This window comes from Salmo salar, chromosome ssa17 (genome assembly GCF_905237065.1).
Source record: "Salmo salar chromosome ssa17, Ssal_v3.1, whole genome shotgun sequence".
NCBI classification, from domain to species: domain Eukaryota; kingdom Metazoa; phylum Chordata; class Actinopteri; order Salmoniformes; family Salmonidae; genus Salmo; species Salmo salar.
In genome coordinates this window covers 75,559,128-75,573,565 of record NC_059458.1, presented here as the reverse complement: position 1 = coordinate 75,573,565, position 14,438 = coordinate 75,559,128, and positions in this window count along the sequence as shown.

Genomic DNA, 14,438 nt, shown 5'->3' with positions numbered 1-14,438 from the left:
CAAAACTATATTTCAAGGGAGAATTAGGCAGGTCTGATGCTGAAAAAGAAAGGAATTCTTGCCTATATTTCACCCATATTTTCTTTTTTTGTTGCAAAAAAAGTAGGGTGTAGTTCTGGTAGTTAGCTACACCGCTACATGGAAAAAAGTAACTACTGAAAACACTACTGAAAACACCAAGCTTCTGCAAAATGCAGTTCAATTACTAGTTGAACTGTATGTAGTTCCCTACTCCCCAACACTGATACAGGCAAATATCATGACATCATAATTAATACACAAATATCATGATATTATCATAAGGTGCCAGATTCCATTTAAACAAAAGCATACATCCTGAGCTGTATCCTCCTGACTGGTGGTTCTTTTTCTAAAGAAACAGAATATGTTTCTCTGCATCACTGAAAGAATCTGGGTTAACGATTGAAAGGAATGTGAGTCTGATTCAGTACAGTAATTGCTTGCTTTTCTAAAGTCTAGAAACCTTGCCAGCAGGCGTGCCAGCTAAGATAGTTAAACAAGCTACTCCAACTTGATTTATAGCCTGAAATGACTTGGTAGCTAATTATGAGGTTAGGAGATTGGGAACTGCTAGCTGGCTAGCTAAAGCTAAATTCATAAAATTGCAGGTGGCTAGTATTACAGAGAAACAAAACATTTTTGTTTTATTTATTCATCAAGAAGGAATCAATAGGCTACATAGCTCGATCAAATTTATTTACAAACAATCCTCCTGAGTCCTGCCCATCAGCGGCAGCTAAAATCAAATCAAATAGTGTGTGTCACTCGACACTCTCTCACTCCTCCTCCACTGATGATACTGTCTTAAAACACTAGGGTATCTAGCATCCTGCCTAGCGTATCTTTGCTCCATGCTGCATACTCCCTCCATGCTCTTTATACATACAGTACCAGTCAATAGTTTGAACACACCTACTCATTCAAGGGTTTTTCTTTATTTGTACTATTTTCTACATTGTCGAATAATAGTGAAGACATCAAAACTATTAAATAACAGATATGCAATCATGTATTAACCGTGTATTAACAAAAAAAGTGTTTAACATATCAAAATATATTTTATATTTGAGATTCTTTAAAGTAGCCACCCTTTGCCTTGATGACAGCTTTGGTACTGTATATATATTTTTTTAACAAGATCAGTTTTGAAAACATTTTTCTCTTTGTCTGGCCCAGTCAGGGGGGGTGGGGGTCTGTGCATATTTGTAAACAACAGATGGTGCACAAAATCTAAGGAAGTCTCTAGATTTTGCTCGCCTGAAGTAGAGTATATTGTGATAAATTGCAGGCAACACTACTTGCCTAGACAGTTTTCAGATATACTTTTCGTGGCTGTTTATTTACCACTACAGACAGATGCTGGCACTAAGACGGCACTCAGTCAGCTCTATAAGGAAATAAGAAAACAGGAAACCACTCACCCAGAGGCGGCGCTCCTAGTGGCCGGAGACTTTAATGCAGGGAAGCTTAAATCAGTTCTACCCAAATTTCTATCAACATGTTAAATGTGCAACCAGAGGGCAAAAAAATCTAGATCACCTGTACCACTCACAGAGACACGTACAAAGCTCTCCCTTGCCCTCCATTTGGTAAATCTGACCACAACTCTATCCTCCTGATTCCCGCTTACAAGCAAAAATTAAAGCAGGAAGCAGCAGTGACTCGGTCTATAAAAAAGTGGTCAGATGAAGCAGATACTAAACTACAGGACTGTTTTCCTATCACAGACTGGAACATGTTCCGGGATTCTTCTGATGGCATTGAGGAGTACACCACATCAGTCCCTGGCTTTATCAACAAGTGCATCGAGGACGTTGTCCCCACAGTGACTGTACGTACAGTGAGGGAAAAAAGTATTTGATCCCCTGCTGATTTTGTATGTTTGCCCACTGACAAAGAAAGGATCAGTCTATAATTTTAATGGTAGGTTTATTTGAACAGTGAGAGACAGAATAACAACAACAAAATCCAGAAAAACGCATGTCAAAAATTTTATAAATTGACTTGCATTTTAATGCTGGAAATAAGTATTTGACCCCTCTCAATCAGAAAGATTTCTGGCTCCCAGGTGTCTTTTATACAGGTAACGAGCTGAGATTAGGAGCACACGCTTAAAGGGAGTGCTCCTAATCTCAGTTTGTTACTTGTATAAAAGACACCTGTCCACAGAAGCAATCAATCAATCAGATTCCAAACTCTCCACCATGGCCAAGACCAATGAGCTCTCCAAGGATGTCAGGGACAAGATTGTAGACCTACACAAGACTGGAATGGGCTACAAGACCATCGCCAAGCAGCTTGGTGAGAAGGTGACAACAGTTGGTGTGATTATTAACAAATGGAAGAAACACAAAAGAACTGTCAATCTCCCTCGGCCTGGGGCTCCATGCAAGATCTCACCTCGTGGAGTTGCAATGATCATGAGAACGGTGAGGAATCAGCCCAGAACTACACGAGAGGATCTTGTCAATGATCTCAAGGCAGCTGGGACCATAGTCACCAAGAAAACAATTGGTAACACACTACACCGTGAAGGACTGAAATCCTGCAGCGCCCGAAAGGTCCCCCTGCTCAAGAAAGCACATATACATGCCCGTCTGAAGTTTGCCGATGAACATCTGAATGATTCAGAGGACAACTGGGTGAAAGTGTTGTGGTCAGATGAGACCAAAATGGAGCTCTTTGGCATCAACTCAACTCGCCGTGTTTGGAGGAGGAGGAATGCTGCCTATGACCCCAAGAACCCCATCCCCACCGTCAATCATGGAGGTGGAAACATTATGCTTTGGGGATGTTTTTCTGCTAAGGGGACAGGACAACTTCACCGCATCAAGGGGACGATGGACGGGGCCATGTACCATCAAATCTTGGGTGAGAACCTCCTTCCCTCAGCCAGGGCATTGAAAATGGGTCGTGGATGGGTATTCCAGCATGACAATGACACAAAACACACGGCCAAGGCAACAAAGGAGTGGCTCAAGAAGAAGCACATTAAGGTCCTGGAGTGGCCTAGCCAGTCTCCAGACCTAAATCCCATAGAAAATCTGTGGAGGGAGCTGAAGGTTCGAGTTGACAAACGTAAGCCTCAAAACCTTAATGACTTGGAGAAGATCTGCAAAGAGGAGTGGGACAATATCCCTCCTGAGATGTGTGCAAACCTGGTGGCCAACTACAAGAAACGTCTGACCTCTGTGATTGCCAACAAGGGTTTTGCCACCAAGTACTAAGTCATGTTTTGCAGAGGGGTAAAACACTTATTTCCCTCATTAAAACGCAAATCAATTTCTAACATTTTTGACATGCGTTTTTCTGGATTTTTTTGTTGTTATTCTGTCTCTCACTGTTCAAATAAACCTACCATTAAAATTATAGACTGATCATTTCTTTGTCAGTGGACAAACACACAAAATCAGCAGGGGATCAAATACTTTTTTCCCTCACTGTACATACCCCAACCAGAAGCCATGGATTACAGGCAACATTCGCACTGAGCTAAAGGGTAGAGCTGCCGCTTTCAAGGTGCGGGACTCTAACCCGGAAGCTTACAAGAAATCCTGCTATGCCCAGCGACGAACCATCAAACAGGCAAAGCGTCAATACATGGCTAAGATTGAATCATACTACACCGGCTCCGACGCTCGTCTTATGTGGTAGGGCTTGCAAACTATTACAGACTACAAAGGGAAGCACAGCCGTGAGCTGCTCAGTGACACGAGCCAACCAGATGAGCTAAATCACTTCTATACTCACTTTGAGGCAAGCAACACTGAAGTATGCATGAGAGCATCAGCTGTTCTGGACGACTGTGTGATCACACTCTCCATAGCCGACGTGAGTAAGACCTTTAAACAGGTCAACATACACAAGGCTGCGGGGCCAGACGGATTACCAGGACGTGTGCTCCGGGCATGTGCTGACCAACTGGCAGGTGTCTTCACTGACATTTTCAACATGTCCCTGATTGAGTCTGTAATACCAACATGTTTCAAGCAGACCACCATAGTCCCTGTGCCCAAGAACACAAAGACAACCTGTCTAAATGACTACAGACCCGTAGCACTCACGTCCATAGTCATGAAGTGCTTTGAAAGGCTGGTAATGGCTCACATCAACATCGTTATCCCAGAAACCCTAGACCCACTCCAATTTGCATACCGCCCAAACAGCTCCACAGATGATGCAATCTACATTGCATTCCACACTGCCCTTTCCCACCTGGACAAAAGGAACAGTTATGTGAGAATGCTATTCATTGACTACAGCTCAGCGTTCAACACCATAGTACCCTCAAAGCTCATCACTAAGCTAAGGATCCTGGGACTAAACACCTCCCTCTGCAACTGGATTCTGGACTTCCTGACGGGTGGTGAGGGTAGGTAGCAACACATCTGCCATTCTGATCCTCAACACTGGAGCTCCCCAGGGGTGTGTGCTCAGTCCCCTGTCCAACCACGGCTGCATGGCCATGCACGACTCCAACACCATCATTAAGTTTGCAGACGACACAACAGTGGTAGGCCTGATCACCAACAACGACGAGACAGCCTATAGGGAGGAGGTCAGAGACCTGGCAGGGTGGTGCCAGAATAACAACGTATCCCTCAACGTAACCAAGACTAAGGAGATGATTGTGGGCTACAGGAAAAGGAGGACCGAGCACGCCCCCATTCTCATCGACGTATTGGAGCAGGTTGAGAGCTTCAAGTTCCTTGGTGTCTACATCAACAACAAACTAGAATTTTCCAAAAACACCAAGACAGTTGTGAAGAGGGCACAACAAAGCCTATTTCCCCTCAGGAAACTAGAAAGATTTGGCATGGGTCCTGAGATCCTCAAAAGGTTCTACAGCTGCAACATCGAGAGCATCCTGACTGGTTGCGTCACTGCCTGGTACGGCAATTGCTCGGCCTCTGACCGCAAGGCACTACAGAGGGTAGTGCGTACGGCCCAGTACATCACTGGGGCAAAGCTGCCTGCCATCCAGGACCTCTACACCTGGCGGTGTCAGAGGAAGGCCCTAAATATTGTCAAAGACCCCAGCCACCCCAGTCATAGACTATTCTCTCTACTACCGCATGGCAAGCGGTACCAGAGTTCCAAGTCTAGGACAAAAAGGCTTCTCAACAGTTTTTACCCCCAAACCATAAGACTCCTGAACAGGTAATCAAATGGCTACCCGAACTATTTGCATTGTGCCCCCCCCAACCCTTATTTTACGCTGCTGCTACTCTCTGTTCATCATATATGCATAGTCACTTTAACAATATCTACATGTACATACTACCTCAATCAGCCTGACTAACCGGTGTCTGTATGTAGCCTCGCTACTTTTATAGCCTCGCTACTGTATATAGCCTCTCTACTGTTATTTTTCACTGTCTTGTTACTGTTGTTTATTTCTTTACTTACCTATTGTTCACCTAATACCTTTTTTTTGTGCTATTGGTTAGAGTCTGTAAGTAAGCATTTCACTATAAGGTCTACACCTGTTGTATTCAGCGCACGTAACAAATAAACTTTGATTTGATTAACTCTCCATGCTCTCATAAACTAGATGATTCAGTGATCTTGATTATCCAGAGGAAGGGTAGCAAATAGAGAAGCACTGATTGCTGTGTGTATACTGGTATCACATTCTGCTGTTTCACTGGTATCACATTCTGCTGTTTCACTGGTATAACAGTCTGCTGTTTCACTGGTATAACAGTCTGCTCTTTCACTGGAATCACATTCTGCTATTTCACCAGAATCACATTCTGCTGTTTCACCGGTATCACATTCTGCTGTTTCACCGGTATCACATTCTGCTGTTTCACCGGTATCACATTCTGCTGTTTCACCGGTATCACATTCTGCTGTTTCACCTGTATCACATTCTGCTGTTTCACCGGTACAACAGGCTGCTGTTTCACCGGTATCACAGGCTGCTGTTTCACCGGTATCACAGTCTGCTGTTTCACCTGTATCACAGTCTGCTGTTTCACCTGTATCACATTCTGCTGTTTCACCGGTATCACATTCTGCTGTTTCACCGGTATCACATTCTGCTGTTTCACCGGTATCACAGTCTGCTGTTTCACCGGTATCACATTCTGCTGTTTCACCGGTATCACATTCTGCTGTTTCACCGGTATCACATTCTGCTGTTTCACTGGTATCACATTCTGGAGATCTGGAGAGGGATGGGCTTACTATTGCCTGGTGACGGGTTGACGGAGTGACTCCTTTTCAGCAGTGTGTGTGTGTGTGTGTGTGTGTGTGTGTGAGAGAGAGAGGAGAGAGATACATACAGGCAGAGAGCTGCTGTGTGCTTGCTACAATCTAATGGTAAGTCTAATGGTCTATAATAGTCTGTTTCCTGATACAAACCACAATCAACGGTCAATGTGCTCAGCAACAACTCTTTTTTTTATACATGAAGGGAAATCATTTAAGAAGGGCTTTGAATAGCTTCTGCTGCACAAAAAAAGGATAATGGGAATATAAATAATGGGATAGGGAAGAGGGGTGAAGGGTTGGAGACAAAAGTACAGCCAAACAACTGCCAATGGCTACCAATGAAGAGAGGATAAGAGAGGATTCCTGCCTAAATTCCCATAAATACTACATTATGAAGTCAATCAAGTTGATGCTGTTAGAGGATAAGTAAGCATCCATGGCTCATCTTTAATGAGGTCACTGCTATGTTTACTGAGATGCATCCAGAAGAAACAACATGCCTCCCGGTTAAAACACAATGAAGCATTTCCTCTTCTCTTCACTAAACCAAACACACCTGCTCTTCACCACACCTGGGAGATACCAGTGGATGTGCATGCTGGCTATCCCTACCCTGGGGTACAATACACTGGCTACACCTACCCTGGGGTACAATACACTGGCCACATCTACCCTGGGGTACAACACACTGGGTATATCTAGCCTGTGGTACAATACACTGGGTATATATCTACCCTGGGGTACAATACACTGGCCACCTCTACCCTGGCCAAAACTACCCTGGGGTACAATACACTGGCTATATCTACCCTGGGTAACAATACACTGGCCACCTCTACCCTGGCCATAACTACCCTGGGGTACAATACACTGGCCAACTCTACCCTGGGGTACAATACACTGGCCACATCTACCCTGGGGTACAATAGACTGGCCACATCTACCCTGGGGTACAATAGACTGGCCACATCTACCCTGGGGTACAATAGACTGGCCACCGCTACCCTGGGGTACAATACACTGGCCACCTCTACCCTGGGGTACAATACACTGGCCACCTCTATCCTGGCAGTATCTTCCCTGGGGTACAATACACTGGCCACATCTACCCTGGGGTACAATACACTGGCCACATCTACCCTGGGGTACAATAGCCTGGCCACATCTACCCTGGGGTACAATAGACTGGCCACATCTACCCTGGGGTACAATACACTGGCCACCTCTAAACCTGGTGTACAATACACTGGCCACCTCTACCCTGGGGTACAATACACTGGCCACCTCTACCCTGGGGTACAATACACTGGCCACCTCTACCCTGGGGTACAATACACTGGCCACCTCTATCCTGGCAGTATCTTCCCTGGGGTACAATACACTGGCCACATCTACCCTGGGGTACAATACACTGGCCACATCTACCCTGGGGTACAATACACTGGCCAGCTCTACCCTGGCAGTATCTTCCCTGGGGTACAATACACTGGCCACATCTACCCTGGGGTACAATACACTGGCCACCTCTATCCTGGCAGTATCTTCCCTGGGGTACAATACACTGGCCAGCTCTACCCTGGGGTACAATAGACTGGCCACACCTACCCTGGGGTACAATACACTGGCCAGCTCTACCCTGGGGTACAATACACTGGCCACATCTACCCTGGGGTACAATACACTGGCCACATTTACCCTGGGGTACAATACACTGGCCACAGCTACGCTGGGGTACAATACACTAGCCACCTCTACCCTGGCAGTATCTTCCCTGGGGTACAATAAACTAGCCATATATGCCCTGGGGTAAAATAAACTAACCATATCTACCCCGGGGTACAATAAACTAACCATATCTACCCTGGGGTACCATAAACTAGCTATTTAACCCAGTTTATCAAAAGTAAACTAGCCATATCTACAATACACTGTCATAGAGCACTCTAAATAACCTAAACAAAAGCCACAACACAAAAGTATTTGGGAGACATCTTGTTTAGTATAGGTAGCTATAACCTATAGTAACACAAGGCATTCATTGGTGTCAATGGGAGACTTTAGTGTCAGACTGGAGCACAGCCACTAATGAAGTAGTGGAGGAGAGGAGACCAACTCTGAATGACCTCAAAACTGTGGCTTCTCTTTGATAACTTTACTTTAGATAAAGTGGGTTAACAGGCCGACCACTAGCCTGCTGTTGGTCATCCACGTCCATGTCTTCATACTCTCTGTCCCTGAAGGATCCAGAGGTCCTGGAAACTAAATTTAGACCTCTGGTATGACAGAAAAAATACATAAATCATACTCTTAACTAACCGCCTCCCCAGACGGTGCTCATATGTAGGTTGGTTGTGACTGTGAGATGAGGTAGGTTAATGTTCACATACTTTACTCCAGAGGAGGCTGGTGGGAGGAGCTGTAGAAGGGCAGGCTCTTTATAACGGCTGGAATGGAATAGATGGAACAGCATCAAACATATAGAAACAACATATTTTATTCTGTTCCATGTATTTTATTCCAGCCATTACAATTAGCCCGTCCTCCTATAGCTCTTCCCACTGGTGGGTTTATGTATAGGCGTCATGGGCAGCCGCCCAGGGCGGTATCTTGCCAGGGGCGGCACGGGGCACCCGCACAACAAAAATTCGGAATGGTGACATTGGTTTTCTATCTCTCATTTGCACGTCACGTCAATGATATCATGTCACCATGTGGGACTGTGGGTCAATTAACCTTGTCGGAGTGGGCGCCCTGATTCTAGTTTGTGAGCTAGGCAGGCTACTGGGAAGGTCTCCCACTCAGAAGTACGAGATGGGGAGGGGGCATGTTGACCTCAGGTCAGTCAGGTTTCAAGACTGGTCATTCAACTGAGACTGCTCTTCTCTGTGTCACGGAGGCTCTCCGCACTGCTAAAGCTAACTCTCTCTCCTCTGCTCTCATCCTCCTAGACCTATCTGCTGCCTTTGATACGGTGAACCATCAGATCCTCCTCTCCACCCTCTCCGAGTTGGGCATCTCCGACGCGGCCCACGCTTGGATTGCGTCCTACCTGACAGGTCGCTCCTACCAGGTGGCGTGGCGAGAATCTGTCTGCGCACCACGTGCTCTCACCACTGGTGTCCCCCAGGGCTCTGTTCTAGGCCCTCTCCTATTCTCGCTATACACCAAGTCACTTGGCTCTGTCATATCCTCACATGGTCTCTCCTATCATTGCTATGCAGACGACACACAATGAATCTTCTCCTTTCCCCCTTCTGATAACCAGGTGGTGAATCGCGTCTCTGCATGTCTGGCAGACATATCAGTGTGGATGACGGATCACCACCTCAAGCTGAACCTCGGCAAGACAGAGCTGCTCTTCCTCCCGGGGAAGGACTGCCCGTTCCATGATCTCGCCATCACGGTTGACAACTCCATTGTGTCCTCCTCCCAGAGTGCTAAGAACCTTGGCGTGACCCTGGACAACACTCTGTCGTTCTCTACTAACATCAAGGTGGTGACCCGATCCTGTAGGTTCATGCTCTACAACATTCGCAGAGTACGACCCTGCCTCACACTGGAAGCGGCGCAGGTCCTAATCCAGGCACTTGTCATCTCCCGTCTGGATTACTGCAACTCGCTGTTGGCTGGCCTCCCTGCCTGTGCCATTAAACCCCTACAACTCATCCAGAACGCCGCAGCCCGTCTGGTGTTCAACCTTCCCAAGTTCTCTCACGTCACCCCGCTCCTCCGCTCTCTCCACTGGCTTCCTGTTGAAGCTCGCATCCGCTACAAGACCATGGTGCTTGCCTACGGAGCTGTGAGGGGAACGGCACCTCCGTACCTTCAGGCTCTGATCAGCCCCTACACCAAAACAAGGGCACTGCGTTCATCCACCTCTGGCCTGCTCGCCTCCCTACCTCCGAGGAAGCACAGTTCCCGCTCAGCCCAGTCAAAACTGTTCGCTGCTCTGGCACCCCAATGGTGGAACAAGCTCCCTCACGACGCCAGGACAGCGGAGTCAATCACCACCTTCCCGGAGACACCTGAAACCCCACCTCTTTAAGGAATACCTAGGATAGGATAAAGTAATCCTTCTAACCCCCCCCCCCCCCTTAAAAGATTTAGATGCACTATTGTAAAGTGGTTGTTCCACTGGATATCATAAGGTGAATCCACCAATTTGTAAGTCGCTCTGGATAAGAGCGTCTGCTAAATGACTTAAATGTCTCCCCACTGGAAGACAGAGGTAGGGGGACGGGGGTATGTCGACCTCAGGTCTCCCCACTGGAAGACAGAGGTAGGGGGACGGGGGTAGGTCGACCTCAGGTCTCCCCACTGGAAGACAGAGGTAGGGGGACGGGGGTAGGTCGACCTCAGGTCTCCCCACTGGAAGACAGAGGTAGGGGGACGGGGGTAGGTCGACCTCAGGTCTCCCCACTGGAAGACAGAGGTAGGGGGACGGGGGTAGGTCGACCTCAGGTCTCCCCACTGGAAGACAGAGGTAGGGGGACGGGGTAGGTCGACCTCAGGTCTCCCCACTGGAAGACAGAGGTAGGGGGACGGGGGTAGGTCGACCTCAGGTCTCCCCACTGGAAGACAGAGGTAGGGGGACGGGGGTAGGTCGACCTCAGGTCTCCCAACTGGAAGACAGAGGTATGGGGAGCGGGGGTAGGTCGACCTCAGGTCTCCCCACTGGAAGACAGAGGTAGGGGGACAGGGGTATGTTGACCTCAGGTCTCCCCACTGGAAGACAGAGGTAGAGAGATGGGGGAATCTATCAAATAGCGCATCTCTAACTGTGTACAGTACTAATGCAATTAGTAAAATCAGTCACACAACAAAATGCTACCAAATAAACCACAATTCATTCATAATACTGTGAATATATAGTTTCACAGACATATTATTGTTTGTTTTTCTGGTTTGTGCGAAATGGTTAAGAATAATATAAAACCAGTCTGCACACCACCAAGGTGAATTGTTTTAGTCTTGACTCTTGGTTGACAGTGTTGGGGGATGGGTAATGGGTGATGCTCGAGTGAAGGGGGGGGGGTTGCCCAGGGAGCCGTACAAGCTAGAACCGCCACTGCCCTCTTCCCACCAGCCTCCTCTGCTTTACACAGCATAGAAGGCCGGCATTGAAACAACTGTAATGCGATTTCTCCTCTGGAATAACACTGACATCTGGTGGCAGATAGTGGAACAGCAAGACACTTCCGTTTTCGACTCTACTGTTACATCCAACTGAACAACTACCATCAAAACTGCTCTTCTTTCAACATGAAATACTACACATAGTTATATTTCCTATTACCCCATCATTTAGTTGTTTTTTTAAATCTAGTCATGGGTTAGGAGAATCCTTTATTAAAACGGCCCATCCTGTTAAGTGTAAATGAAATGCCCGTATTAATCGATCTGTGGACATGTACCATTTCATGTGTCACAGAAAGCAGCTTATTATGATTACAGTGTAGTTGATTGGCAGTGTTTGGCCTGCAGTTAATGCCACATCACCAGTCAGGAATCCACCATCAATCTACCTGAGAGATCATTCAACATCCCATCTACCCCTGCAGCCTCGGGCCAAACCCCAAGTGGCTCCTGGTAGAATATGCTCATAGGCACAGATCTAGGATCAGTTTACCCACCACAGTTTATTATCTGTACATTAGATCAGTGTCCAGGGGCAACTGCATCCTCTCTGTGATGAGATGTCCCAGCTGTGTTGTTCATGCTGTTCCAATGATGTTCTAAAGGCAATAGAACACAGTCATGTGACTACCATTGCCACTGATGATTCAGCGGAAGAGGTCTGCTTCGCATTGGTGTTTGTAACTAGCAGGGAGAAGTGTGTTGTGAGTCATTGGCCATGTAGGAATGGCATCCTATTCCCTAAATAGTGCACTACTTATGACCAAAGCCCTATTTGGGCCCTGGTCAAAAGTAGTGCTCTACATAGAAAACAGGGACGTAGACATTGTGTTATCACCCATTACCTGAGAGAACAGCAATTAGCTACACTGCTGAGACCAGAGGTACTGGTCTACACGCCATTTACTGTGACAAAGCGGTGCGGGTGTGTGTGTGTGTGTCAGTGGAGGCTGCTGAGGGGAGAACTGCTCATAATAATGGCCAGAACAGAGCAAATGGCATGGCGTCAAACATCTGTAAACCATCAAACATTTACGTTTACATTTACATCATTTAGCAGACGCTCTTATCCAGAGCGACTTACAAATTGGAAACCATGTGATTGATGAATTTGATACCATTCCGCTGATTCCTCTCCAGGCATTACCACAAACCCGTTCTCCCCAATTAAGGTGCCACCAACCTCCTGTGGTTTGTTTGTGTTTGTGTGTGTGTGTGTGTGTGTGTGTGTGTGTGTGTGTGTGTGTGTGTGTGTGTGTGTGTGTGTGTGTGTGTGTGTGGGTGTGTGGGTGTGTGGGTGTGTGTGTGTGTGTGTGGGTGTGTGTGTGTGTGTGTGGTTGTTGTTCCTGTCCATGTATTTAATCACCACAAATTAAAGATCTCGTTATTCTCTGGAACAAGGGAGGTAGCCTCATAGGACAATCTTGATCTCATGAGTTTACGTCATGTTTTGCCAATCCGTGTAGTGAAACAGAATGAAAACTCATGAGGCCAAGATGGTCGTACGAGGCTACATGGGAGGTGGAATCAAAACCAACAAGACAGTCAAGGTATACAGTGAGGAAAACTATTGTATGTGCATCAACCCATCTCATTGGTTTATTTGACATTTTGTTCCAACATAATCTGGACAACAAGCCTTAATGGAGCCCAGGAAGTAAAGATGAAGAGGATTGTGATGGACAGACACACCACACAGATGAGATGTTACCATAGAGACTGTGTATTCTGTGTCTTCTAGGTTGATAATAACAGAGTTGGTGATTATCCAATGTTCCTGGATTAGCCAGTGTTACTGAGAGGTGACTGACACACAACACCACACAACACAAAGGAAATTATGTCATGAAAAACCATCTCCTTTGAAAACACCAACTACTTCCTAAGAGCTCTACAACAGTACACAAGACACAGGTTCCATCCCAAATGGTACCGTTATAAATGGCACCGCAATACTTTTTACCGGCCCTGATCAAAAGCACAATATAAGGAATAGTGTTCCATTTGGAACGCATCCACAGTCCAACCAGTCCATAGGGCAAGTCAGTTCAATAGGGCCTGAACCATGTTACTGAAATCTGAAAGCTGATTGACTGATAACCAGACCACAGTTTTAGCTAGCTTGTTTTAGCTAACTACGGTCTCCAAGGAGTCGGTAGCGACGGTCTCCAAGGAGTCGGTAGCGACGGTCTCCAAGGAGTCGGTAGCTACGGTCTCCAAGGAGTCGGTAGCTACGGTCTCCACGGAGTCGGTAGTCACGGTCTCCACGGAATCGATAGTCACGGTCTCCAAGGAGTGGATAGTCACGGTCTCCAAGGAGTGGATAGTCACGGTCTCCAAGGAGTGGATAGTCACGGTCTCCAAGGAGTGGATAGTCACGGTCTCCAAGGAGTGGATAGCGACGGTCTCCAAGGAGTCGGTAGCGACGGTCCCCAAGGAGTCGGTAGCTACGGTCTCCAAGGAGTCGGTAGCTACGGTCTCCAAGGAGTCGGTAGCTACGGTCTCCACGGAGTCGGTAGTCACGGTCTCCACGGAATCGATAGTCACGGTCTCCAAGGAGTGGATAGTCACGGTCTCCAAGGAGTGGATAGTCACGGTCTCCAAGGAGTGGATAGTCACGGTCTCCAAGGAGTGGATAGCGACGGTCTCCAAGGAGTCGGTAGCGACGGTCTCCAAGGAGTCGGTAGCTACGGTCTCCAAGGAGTCGGTAGCTACGGTCTCCAAGGAGTCGGTAGCTACGGTCTCCAAGGAGTCGGTAGCTACGGTCTCCAAGGAGTCGGTAGCTACGGTCTCCAAGGAGTCGGTAGCTACGGTCTCCACGGAATTGATAGTCACGGTCTCCAAGGAGTCGATAGTTACGGTCTCCAAGGAGCTGATAGTTACGGTCTCCAAGGAGCTGATAGTTACGGTCTCCAAGGAGCTGATAGTTACGGTCTCCAAGGAGCTGATAGTTACGGTCTCCAAGGAGCTGATAGTTACGGTCTCCAAGGAGCTGATAGTTACGGTCTCCAAGGAGCTGATAGTTACGGTCTCCAAGGAGCTGATAGTTACGGTCTCCAAGA